This window comes from Homalodisca vitripennis, unplaced genomic scaffold, assembly GCF_021130785.1.
Source record: "Homalodisca vitripennis isolate AUS2020 unplaced genomic scaffold, UT_GWSS_2.1 ScUCBcl_2576;HRSCAF=7483, whole genome shotgun sequence".
NCBI classification, from domain to species: domain Eukaryota; kingdom Metazoa; phylum Arthropoda; class Insecta; order Hemiptera; family Cicadellidae; genus Homalodisca; species Homalodisca vitripennis.
The window spans coordinates 18,634-32,538 of record NW_025778722.1 but is presented as its reverse complement, the minus strand read 5'-3'; positions in this window follow the sequence as shown (position 1 = coordinate 32,538).

The following is a 13,905-nucleotide window of genomic DNA, read 5'->3' as shown; positions in this document are numbered from 1 at the left end:
AAGGTATAATCCAGCCAGAACTGAACCCTCTTGGAAAATAGATTTTAGTTATGTGTTGGGTTAGTTATTCGCCTGAGTAAGGTATCAAAATTTCATGTCTTGAAACTTAGTGTTACTGATCTCTTATATCACTGAAGGATGACCAATTTTTAGAAAAATCCTGTTCCCACAAAATTGGATAAGATTGTGAAGTTTAATATTTTGACCAAGGCATTTTTATTAGTAAAACTAGCCATTGTATTACATTGGATAAGAGGATAAAAAGTAGAAAATATGGTGTATTGTCAACCTAATCTCTTTTGCCTTTAATTGGACTGTACTGATAAGTGGTTGAGATAGAACTGTCTGTCCCAACTCGAACCCCCCCCCCCTCCAAGGTTGCCCACTTCACCTCGTAAACCAGATTTTGAGACAAAGTCCAATTTATATTTTACTTCCCTCTGTACAATATGATTTAATTGGCTGTTTAAAACTTATATTTCTCAATATAACAGTATTGATGTGTATTTTAATTTTACTTATTGTCAAGTAAATGTTGCGTTTAAAATACTTTTTGTTATCGTAGTTTTAGCTTAGTGACATTTTTAATGTATACTTTTGTAAAATAAGATGCTTGTAAATACACATAAAGTTATTTGTTTTTGTATTAAATTAAAACATTAAAGTTATAGAATATATGAATAAAATTATTTATTACCTTTCTAAAAATTAATGGACTGGTTTAAGTCGTAACGCCAGAATAGGAGCAAGTCAAAAATCTGTGTGAGAAAAACCAATGTACAACTAGGAAGCAGTCTGAAATTAAAATATTTAAAAAATTGTTCAATCTATTTAAAGTTTCTAAATTTTGTTATTAGAAAATAACTTTTTGAATATATATATATATATATATATATATATATATATATTTATATATATTATTTGTTATTTTGAGAATAAAAAATACATGATCAGGTGGCCGTACACACTGCTAGTACTTTGAAAATAACTTTATTTTTAAGATAAGTATTTAGTTTTTAGAGTGTGTGTACAAAAGTATATTTTTTATTAAAAAAATAATGTTTTATGAGTGACAAATCTTTTACAGGACAAATTTTACAATAAACATGGTTAATTTACAATAAAATTTTCAAGATAAGAGAATATTTTTATTTAAAATATTCATTTGTTCTGTATTTTAAAAGTTAATATTGTCTTCATGCAAACAGTCTTATTAAAAATAAAACAAAAAGTTTAAATTTTCATTAAAAAATAATACTTTTTATAAACTATGCCAAAACGGCTAATTTTGATTGGCTCTTGCACTACAATACGCTCTAGAGCCCAACTTCCTTGACACATGCACCTATCTCAAAGGGAGAGGATCCAAGCTACCCCGGTGCCCAGGCCAAGTGATAATTTATGTGAGAGAGAGTCGGCTATGGGTAGCTGATGATAAAGATGAATGGCGGCTATTGATGGGCGGTGGGGATAGAAGTCATGATAAAGGTAGCCTGGAATTGTCAGCAAGATGGATCATGCATGGACTGGTTTCTGTGCTGCACCTCTGAATGGTGTTGATGAGTAGCAGTTAATAAACAAAGTGATTGTTATATAGAACTAAGGAATGGTTGATCACATCAAAATAAAAGAAAAAAGAATGAATGTCTTCAAATTATTGGTTCTCTGTTCTTATACATTAGTGTTTTTTCAAGTAACCATTAAAGCTTGAAATTTGAAATTTTTAAAACTTATTTGGGGAGGGATAATGACCCCTTCTCTAAATCCATCACTGACACCCCAGGAGAGACAGCATGGCTGCTTGAAATACTGACATGTCCAGGCAAGAGGCAGCACTCTAGAAGAACAGAGCTCTGCACGAAGCTGAAGTAACAGTTTACTTCTTGTGGCGAAAGACTTCTCTCCATGTAGTATACCTGTCAATTAGTAGTATTAGTGTTGATTGCTATAATAGACATATATTTATCTAGTGACATAACGACTTTTCTCCTTAACACTATGTAACAGCTCTAAGGATAAAGAAAACCTGAAAATTAAGGGAAGAAAAATATAAAATAAATTCTGACAAACATATTCTTGCAAACAATTATTTGAACTGTTTTCATCCAAATGTACGTGACGTCATCGAGAACTGTACCACTAGAAATAGTTTTAACTGTAGACAATCCAGGAGTACTTGTTACAGAGCATAATATGAGTCATGTTGAGTTGAAGAGACTATAGTATACCATTACAGAGAAAAACTAAACAATGCTTAATAAAATGCTAAAGTGACATGGAATAAAATGAAGATTCAAAACCTTTATTAGCCATTAAATAACAATCTTAGTTCTTTTACATAAAAATATTTATGTAAAAACACGTGTTAACTACTTATATTAAAATTATGTCTAATTATATACATTATGCTGGACAGAGTTCCAATCGTTGGATAGGACATAAAGGAACAATAGAGTGGCCACCTAGATCACCAGATTTAAACCTTAGATTTATTTTTAAGGGGTTATTTAAAACAAAGGGTTTAAATAACTAAGCCTGCCAACACACAAGAACTAATTCATCGCATTAATGAAGAAAATCCATAAATACTTCCGGATATGTTACAAAATGTTACTGGTTTTTTTACAATACAACAGACACTTGGAGAATATTTTGAACACTTAATGTAACTGTAAGTACTAATTTTTTTAATTTCACTGCAGTACATTAATGTTATCTTTAAGAAATAAAATAGTATGTGTTATACTAATTTGCATAATTTAAGGGAAATTTTAAAACACTGCCATTTTGGATATGGTAAAAAACCTTTTGAGGTCCGGTGTGAGGCATTACTAAAAGAGACCTTTAATTTGACGAAATATCTAATATCTCGACCTATGTTCTAATTTAAGATTTTCTTCTAACTCCTAACGTCTCCCTGACGAGATAAAAACTTGACAATCGCAAAAAATATTAGAATTTTATGGATAATATTAATATATTAAGCCTCATTGCTTTACAAGAAATGGTTAAGAAGTTATTAAACTGTTCTGGAACTTATCAAGCACAATATATTAATACCCACAAATATATCTGACATGTAACAGCTTATGGAATCATCAGTAGAGGAGTAAATGGCATTAGACTTCAGCCAAGCTGAAATCTTAAGTTCAAATCTGTTAATTGGTAAATCCTTCATAACTAATGGTAACTTGTTGGGAACTATAACTAATATGGGTCCGAGACAGTTGTATTTCAGGTGCTACAAGATTTTGTGGAAACCTTGAGTTATAGTCATGTACGACCTCATGAGCAAAAAATTACATTAATATTTTCTTTCACACTTTAAATTCTAGTATAAATAAGTACTTATAAGGAATCTGTTTGTCATTTTATATCTGTTTTGCGATTATATAATGGTTTGCGATTAAAGTATAATTTGCATTAAATTTGTTTCAGAAATAGTCCTGTTATACAATTTCTTAAATTCTTAAACCTAATCTTTCATTTTTGCTTAAACTACTTTTCCATATCTTGTAGATTTTCCTACGAGAATCATAAATCAGAAACCGCCATTGACAATTCTATAACTAATATTCCTGTAGCTTCATCTTATACATAAATGTCTTAATCTCCTGGGTGATAGTTCTGTGATTTATCTTTTTGGATTAGGAATTTCTCAGGTTAGGATGTACTAGACGAGAAGATTCCCAAATTCCACTTTGAATTCCTTCAGTCAATCCATCTTTTTGGTATTTTTTTTTTTTGTTCCCTTAGGACAAGAAGCCTATAAATTGCACTTAGTCCTATAAGAACCCCAGCACTGCTTCCAGAGTGACAATATATTCAGGATGGGTTAGGTTAGGGGGTGAAATGCTGAGGCTGAAATGCTAACTAAAGTATCAGATGCTATGGTTAAGAAATACTCCTTTGAAAAACCATATATGGTCTCTATTGGAAGTAGGGAGAAATGGATTAAAAAGGAGGCCTACCCTATAAAAGGAGTCCTGAAGTTTTTCACTGATGGTTCACTCCTAGAATCTAGGGCAAGATACAGAATACATCGACCTGGAGTTGACATGGCTGTGCCCATAGGAAGACATGCCACGGTTTTTCAAGCGGAGGTCATGGCAATAGACTCATGTTCCAGAAGACTCATACAATTGAGGGCAAAAGGGTTATCATACCTAATACTTTCTGATAGTCAGGCTGCACTGAAGGCACTTGATACCTGTTCGTTTGATTCGAAAGCGGTCTAGGAATGCTCTAGCAGAGCTTGCAATGAATAACAGAGTAAACACTCGGCTGGGTGCCGGGTCATGAAGGCATTCATGGAAATGAAAAAGCAGACATCCTCGCCAAAAAGGGAGCAGAATCCACATTGGTGGGGCCGGAGCCAGGTTGTGGGATAGCCTTCTCCAACATTAAAGCTCTGGTCAAAAATTCAGAAAAGAGGACAAGACACAATAATTGGAGTAAAGCCTCAGGATTAAGACTATCCAAATTGTTTATCTCTCCTTACGCTAAAGAGTGGACAGCTCTCCTAGACCAGAATAAGGAGGATATAAGACTGATATTAGGAATGTTGACAGGACATGGCCCTCTGAGGAAGCACCTTATGAAGGTAGGCCTTAGTCAGAGTAACGAATGTAGACTCTGTGGAGAGGAGGAGGAGTCAGCGGAGCACATTTGGTTAGATTGTTCTGCCATCGTGGAGACTCGGAAAAGATACCTGGGAGCATATCTCTTCAGCCCCGAGGACATTAGAGAACAGGAACCCTTAAATCTGATTGGTTTTTGCAAAAGCCTCGATCTTTGAGGGTACAAAAAAATTAAAGTAAGGGAGGCGCAAAGATCCTTTTAGCACTAAGTGCGGGGACAAACTGTCCTTTTCCCTCAGGAAGGAAAAAAAAGGTTAGGGGGTAGGGACCGCCTCCTATCAAGATCCATGAGGAAGAATTAGGGCACTAATCTCAGTCATGTTCCCCCGGAAGAAGGGGAGGCCAGCTCTGAATCAGCTCCTCCAGTCAAAGCAGGCAGGGGGTGGTACACCCTTACTGAGGCTAGTAAAAACCTCTGATACTTCGGGAGCGAATCCCACCATCTCAAACAGTCAGCTCCTGCAGTAGACTAGATCTATCGAATCACCCTTGCACCCCAGAATCTCGACATTTGCGGTTAGTGATATGCTGCTCCTGAATATCCATAAGGTTGCCCAGATTTAAGTGACACATCGGTTTTTTGCTGTGCCCATGATAAGTTCAACTGGAAGGTATAAACCAGCCAGAAGTGACCCTGCTGAGTGGTCAATCTTATGACTATTTCTTGTAAAATGAGCACTAACAGAACTTCTTAACTGATAACTGTAAATGTCTTTTTTTACATTAATTAGGTTACAAAAAATGAACTGATTGAAAACTGATTATTCTTTTTTTTATTTCTTTTTATTAAGCCTCAAAATTAGCTATTCTGGCTTCAAAGTGCATTGTTTATTTATTATTATGGAATGTGCTCGTGAGAATCTTCGTCTGCGATATAGGGGCAAGACGATTAACATTTTCACGGACAGTCAGGCAGCGCTGATGGCGCTGGATTCTTGCGCAATCAAATCCAAACTGGTTTGGGATTGCTATCAGACCGTTTCCTCCCTTGCCAGAATCAACAATGTAACCGTTTGTTGGGTTCCTGGACATGAGGGGATTCTTGGGAACGAAAGAGCTGATGCCCTGGTCAACCAGGGCTCAGCAACAATTATGACGGGCCCTCAACCGTTCTGCGGTGTTCCAAGGTGTGAATCCTCTAGGGTTGTCTTGAAATGGATTCGCGCGGAGCATGGGAGAAGGTGGAGGTTGCATCCGGGTTTGAGAGTGAGTAGAATGGTATTACAGTCACCTTCCTCCAAGGTGGCTTCGGACCTTCTCTCATTAAACAGATCAATGTCTTCTAAGGTCATTGGTCTCATTACGGGGCATGGTCACCTGAGGAAGCATCTTCACAGAGTTGGTATCCTTCAGGAGGATCCGCTCTGTGGAAGGTGTAATGAGCAGGAGGAGACTGCTGAGCACCTGCTCTTTGATTGCCATGCAATAGCAAGAGAGCGGTATGCCATCTTTGGTAGCTTGGACAGGGGTGGTGAATTTTCCCAGGAGGACCTGATAGGTTGTTTTCGGCGGTTTGTTGAACTGCTGAAGTTGTAGACTGGTAGGCCTCATGGTGTTTCCGGGGTGCGCAAAAAGCCCTTGAGAGTGCATGGCAGTAGGCCGCCCCAAGGGAGAAAAAAAAAAAAAAAAAGATAGTATATTATTTATTTTATCTATGCATGATTGGCTTTCCCCGGTATTTGAACCTGTGATCTCCCAGTTAGAGAGCCGAGACTATATCCATTAGTCTATGGAAGAGGACTGTGAGTATTCCATCACTAGTAAATAAACGACTAAAGTGAGCTAAAAAAGGTGACGTCATAATTCTAACTGCCTTTTTCTGTAACAATAAAACCTTATTGACATCCTGGCCATTTCCCACAGTTATGCTACCATATGATAAAGTGCTATGGAAAGAAAGCAAAATAGGCTAATTTAAGTTGTGATTTATTTACTAACTTTCTAAAGTGACTCAATAAAAATATTACTCTTGTCAGCCTACTACAAACATTGCTCACATAAGGGCTCCACTATAGCTTACTATCTAAAGTGATACCCAATAACTTAACATTTGACTGCAAGTCAAGACTATTACAAGGAATGGATTGAGAACCAAGGCTAAACAGATATTTTGAGTTTTACTTTCATTCTGCAAAATATCATTTATACTAAACCAGGAACTACTTTGTTCTAGACTATGAAGCATTTCTAAGAAAAGAGTGTTAAAACTGATGTTTGAGCTAAAAAAATTGAACTGTCAGTAAAAATGACTGAATTACTCGTACAATTAATATTACTAGGCAAATCATTAATCATAACCAAAAAACAAAATTGTTTATCCAACAACAACACTGTGGGAACAAAGAAAGATAAATGTTAATTAATAATCTGTATGAAATAGATAGATACTTAACTTATTTAAGTCTGATAACTCAGAATCGGCAACCACAATGTAGAAATAATTGAAGTTAAACAAATTCAGAGTAGTTCAATAATCAAAAGTGAATGACTCGGCTGCATGGAAATTCAAAAGGTACAAAAAGAAGGTTGAGTCCACATACATTCATATTAGACTGAGTCAACCATGTGTATAGTGTTTTTACTTGTAAACAGTACTTTAAATAGACTAACAAAATTAGCTACCATATCATTCACATCTTGTTAAGAAAATTCTGACTGTCATCTTACTGCTCCTATAAAAATTTGCTATGATGTGTCTAGTTTATCTGTCTATATAACTCAGTGCTTTGCTTTTGGTTTTAATCTAAATTGTGGCAAAAAGGCATGCATTAATTGCTAAACATAATGAAGTAAAGCAAATTTGATATTAATTGGTTGTAATTGTACACAATGGTGTTTATGTCCTCCTCCGTAGACTAGTGTTTATAGTCTCGGCTCTCTAACTGAGAGATCACGGGTTCAAATCCCGGGGAGGGCCAATAATGTATAGACGCGAAAAAGTGTGTGTACTTTGAAAATAAACCATTGCACATCAAAGCCTACATAGCTGTAGCTGAGGCTTAAAAGAGAAAAAACAAATGGTGTTTATCTACTATTCCAATACAATATCATAAATATCTGGTAAACTAAGAATTATTATACTTTGATAGAGACAAACCAGAACATTGTTTTTATCTTTTTTAAAAGCAGACTAAAATTGTTTATCAGCTGATTTTGTGATGTAATGTTGTTAAAAGAGGTTAAGATTTTTGAAAATGGCAAAGTACAACTTGTATGTTCTGAGACCACCTTATCAAATAAGAGCCAAACAAAAGATTTTGGGTAGCGACTGGTATGTAGACGAACCTGGAAAGGATCTATCTCTGTACAGAAAACCCTGTCCAGACCCAGTGGATCCTGAAATAAAAACACATTGAAAAATATACAATATATTTGAACACAGCAACTCCAAATTTGCCAAACCTGTACGCAAAGATTAAAGAAGTATGTCCTGAGTTTGATAACAAAACCAGTTTTTATCTTTATTGGAAATACTCTGCATCTAAACTTTTACCCGTGAGTAATTACATATCTTACCTGTCGATGCTTTCCCTGATCGCAGACACGAATAACAACCTGTACCTGGTGGATCGTGAGTGGAGCACGACATGGCTGAGGAACACTGCTGCCACTTACATCGCCCTGCCTGAAGATATCGTGTTGGTCAACATGATCGCTCCTCGACAATCCATTTTCACTGGGGCACAGGAGAGTCAAGTGAACATGGTCCAAACAGCAGCCAGATCAGAGTTCACAAGGACATACAATCCGCCAATCAGAGAGGAAGAGACAAAGAAGAAAAAAGATGGGAAGAAGGGAAAAACTGCTAGTGACAAACCACTGTCCCCAAAATCTAAAGGAACTAAGAAGAAGTAATTTGAATTAAAATTACATATTGTGAGCTTCAACTTTGTAATTAAACAGTTGGTCTTGTTTGAATGATTTATACTGATAAAGTCGGAGAGTTTAATGTGTCAAAATACCAGTCACTCAGAGAAGTGTATGTTTTATCTTGGCTTTAGCAATAACCATATTTTATTAGTTAGGTAAGAAAATGTTATTTTATATAAAAATATATTTCTTGTGATTACAAGTCAGTAATCTTTGTATGTACACTTTTTACTCTGTACAAAATTACCTAATTAAAATTAGCTTAACATTTTTACAAAAATAATAACAGAATATTGAAAATTATATATTCGAAGGAGTGCAGTCATGGTACTTGGTTTTTTGAGACAGCCTAAGAGTGTTTTGGGTTCTAAACTTGGATTTTCGACCTATCATTCTAATTTTCTCTGATAATCCTAGCACGTAAGGGTGGACATGAATGTATATTCTTCTTTGTTATCATTTACTGAAACAGGATGTTTCCTATAATTTATTTTGCACTTATTTTTGACAGACTGATGGTTTTCATTTTGTATAAGATATGATTCTTACTTTTTATTTATTCTTTAAACTCATCGTTGCTTTTTATGGTTTGATTGAAAATTTAAATATTGACCAGTGTCAATAAATTGTCTTAAGAAGAACGTTGCTATCCCTTATACACATAAATAAAGAGAAGTTTGTTATAGACTTCTACTTCTATGGTTAGGTGATTGGAGAGAAAAATGCTATTTGTATGGGACAATAAAATCATTTACTTTTCATGAAGGAATACAGTTGTAAATCCAAATATTGTAACCATTAAATCTTTGGATTGAACTGAGTTGAAACCATATTTTTTAGCTCAAATATTTCTTTATAAAGATGTTAGTGACCATAAGTGATAGAGGAGACCCCCATTGCCATTTCTATTCCATTTTCACTTTGAAGTAAATTTTACCAATTGTTCAAAATATTAATTCAAACAATTATGTGGTATTTGGTTTCAAATAAACTTTATTTTCCCAGAGTATGAACCAGTTTTTACTTTTTAGTTCCTTGAGTTTATTACTAATGTTTTACAGACTAAGACAATTTGTTTTTATTGTCTAATTTGTATTTTTCAATTTTGTAACCTGTACTGTAATTAGCAATCCAGATGAAGTTGTTTAGGACCTGACGTTTAATGAGATTAATTAGTAGATAAATATTTTATTTTATTACATAATGTGTCAGTTGGACAGATTATAAATCCAAAGTCCCTCATATGTATGAATGATGTGTTGTAGGATAAGTGTGTTGTAACATTTGTAGTATGTGTGTTATGATAAATAATTATCAGCTTGATAGAAAATTAACATAAAGTACTTTCTCTTAGTTATTAAATTAAGTCTATAGACCAAGATATTTCCAATTTGCATTATAATTGCTTAAAAATTACATATACTATGTAACACATAATTTTCTTTACAGGAAAGGTTTAGTATGGTTGTTTACATGAAAAAAGCTTTAAAATATTAAAACAACACCCTCAGACTGCATATTAATATCCAACGTATAGTTGGAGTTCAACTGTATAGTTATTTAATTCAACACTACAAATTCAACAATCTAGTTGTTACTATACACAGAGTATTAGTCCTTGTTAATTGGTCAATACATAAGGAATTTTTCCCATTTCTGTTATTATTTTTTAAAGCATAAATTCTGTGATAAATTTTATGTTACATAACATATTCAGTAAGTTTAAATCCAAGCCATAGTGACATAACTGGTCACTAAATTGGATATCAGGTTATTTTACAATGCGCAGTAAATGCGAGTTATTCTGGTCCTTCTGGCTAAATTTAATCAGTTAAACAGCCATGGTCCAACCATTAATCCAATTTAACCATTTGATCTAATTTTAATAAACATTATAACAGTTTCACTTTCACAATACACACATGAACAGAAAATTAGAAAAAAAAACGTGGGTTTAAAACTGGATAATAGGCGTGATACACAATTTCATACCCTATAACATCACTACCTAAATATAGTTTCGGAACAGATACAATCTGACTAACAGGGCTACACGACACAGGAGATCTCGGGATGAGAGCAAGCTGTGGTCAGTGCAGGGAAGAAAGCATGAGTGCAGGATTACCAACCGCGCACTGCCTCATAACGCCTTGCAATTTTTGTACTGTTATTCCCTTTGCTATATTTTGTTGCTTATTTAATATTGTTAGTTTTGTTTTGTTATTTTGTTGAATCATGTTAGAATCATAGTTTTTTCAATTATTTTTTAATTTTGATATTGTTTTAGTTGCCTTAAGTAGTATAGAAAATAAGTGCTTTCCCCAAACCACAAAAAAAAAAATATATATATACAAATACAAAATAATTGAATCGGGAAAAGTAAGAGCTCTGTGGTGTAAATGGTAGCACATTCACCCGGCAAGTGAGAGATCCGGGTTCGACTCCCGGCGGAAGCAAGTACTTTTTGCGATTCAATGTTTATTGAAATTAAATAAGGCAATTGCCATTTATACAATTTAATGTAAATAAAAGTCGTTTGACAGGTATTTGGTCTTCCGATCATATGTTAGTTTGCTTATTTAAACGCATATGTGACAGATACGGCCAAATACAAAATAATTGAATCGGGGAAAAGTAAGCGCTCTGTGGTGTAATGGTAGCACATTCACCGGCAAGTGAGAGATCCGGGTTCGACTCCCGGCGGAGCAAGTACTTTTTGCGATTCAATGTTTATTGAAATTATATATATATATATATATATATATATATATATATATATATATATATATATATATTTATTACACCCTATTGACAAGTTTTGTGAACTTGATGAGTCCAAATATTTTAGAATGTTATATTAAATAAATAAATCAGTCATTTAGTCTCTCATGGTTTTAATTAATTTTAATTCTACTCAATATTAAAATTCAATCTTTTACAACTTTGGAGCTAAACTTTGGTTCTGACAAGTAAGTTTGTAACATATTGTTAAGGATGTAAAATGTTACATTATTTTAGAATATATTTTTCATAAAAACTTTGTAATCACGAGGTAAAACATTGACAAATATTACTGTCAAAACTTAATGGTGAGAAGTAAAATATGACTCCATTTCATAATTTCACCTAGACATTTCTTAACAGATGTAAAATGCCTAATCAATATAGGCTGGCAAGTCAACATTAATCTCATATTTACAACACAGACAATACAAATTATCACAGAAAGAACAGAAAAGTTATAGTTTAATTTTTTATTTTGCATGAGGAAAAACTCTTTTCTTTTGTACTTACTTGGTTAATCTACCATTAAATTGTCATTATTTGTCACTTTGCATTTACTTAACATTTACAAACTTAATATATCACTTACAAAATAATACATAAAATCATCTCATCTTATAAAAACACATTGCAACTCACCTAAATTAACAAGATAACATAGGTTATTATAACAAACATGCTAACATAAAATTACAAGACACAGATTCGATAACAAACATGTTAACATCAATATTACAAGACACAGATTACAATAACAAACATATTAAACATAAATATGACAAGACAAAGATTACGATAACAAACATGTTAACATCAATATTACAAGACATAGATTATGAAAATAAACATGTTCATATCAATATTACAAGACATAAATTATGATAAAAAACATGTTAACATCATTTTTAAAACATGTTAACACAGAAAATTTTAAATTAAAACACAGACAAATTTTAGTTATACTAACAAAAATAATTTAAAGTTCGAATAGCCAATTATATCATACAATACAGAGGGAATTCAAATATAAATTGAATGACTATGTCTCCAAGACTAAGTCATTAGGTTAAGTGGGCAGCTATGGAGGAGTATATACAAATTGAATAGATATAACACTTTCAGTGACTGAATCATAAAAAATACGTAAAAGACGTAAAAATACGTAAACGTACATTGTACGTTTTGACAATACAGATTATTAATGTAAACATTATATAAATAACTACCAATTAAAATATTTTAAACAGCTTTTATTACAAATGACACATTTGCTTGGGATCTTAATTCAAGTTTCTAACATCTTAAAAAATGTCCTCAAGTTATTTTTTACATCAGAGTGATGTCACATACAACGGTATATTGAATAAGGAAAGCTGTACCTTATTTATTTACTGATAATATTCACTTACTATTTGCATATTGTTGGCAAATAATCCCTACAAATGTTTGCGCTTATTTACTAGTCCAATAATTCATGTAAACTATACTGGTACTAAAAATTGAATTAACTTTGAAAAAACAGGTTATTGTTACACAAAAATATCAATCAGTATTTATTTGGGATAAGTCAGTCAATAATTTTTTCTTTTCTTATTGCGCTGGTGTGCACAAGCTAGTTAATTTGTCCTGTTCGTAACTGTCACTCATTCCCAAGTTATTTTCTCGAGTCTTCTACGGAGAAGAATACTAACTCAATAAGATATGCAGTTTTCTTAAAGCATTAATGCACACAAAAAGAGTTATAGCTGTGGTATAGTGTGCTTAAGTTTTCCATAACACTAATACACAGAGGCTTATATGTGTGTTATAATGTGTAAAATATTGTAAATAGTGAGTGAAAACATTTTATTTTCATATTTAATTAACTATGTAAAAACAGACATCATTCTATGAAATCGTAGTCTCACATTGAAGTCATGTAAATTGTGGATAGTGTACATTCAACCACTGCAGGGCATTAATCGAGTCTCTGCAGTTTTTAATATGGATTTCACAGCCTTAGAAATACTAACAGAAAAAAGAAATCTACAAAAGTTCCTTAATCCCTAGAAGAAGAAAATTACTTTGTGATGAAGTACTCCACAACATTCCTGTATAAACCATTTTGATTACGCTATGGAATGAAGAAAAGTTACAGTATGACTATGCCAATCTGTACTATCACCAGAAGATGAGAATGCATTTCAGAATGGATCATACTTCTCCAGGCTACCCACTTTAATTAGAAATGAAAATCCCTCTTACAATGGATTCACACCTGTAAAACATGCTGTGCTAATTTTGATAATGAACTGTAAATACAATAATTTTACTGCTTCATGCACTAAAACTTTTGCTGCAGCAAACTCAAGCTTAAAATTAGTAAAACAAATAAGAAAACATTCTTTTTTAAACAAATAAGTTAACTGAAAAACTATTATTCTAAAAAAATTAATAGCTCAATTTTAAGATATTTTGTGACTTTGAGTATCTATTCTGTGTTGTAAAACACCCAGGAGCAAAAATTCCACTGCCACAATTGGTGGAATTAATCCCTTCACTTTAAGGTTCTTCCACAGAGGTTTGTCGTCAGGATGAGATATGACAATCGTCTGGTCCGGCCACTTGGATG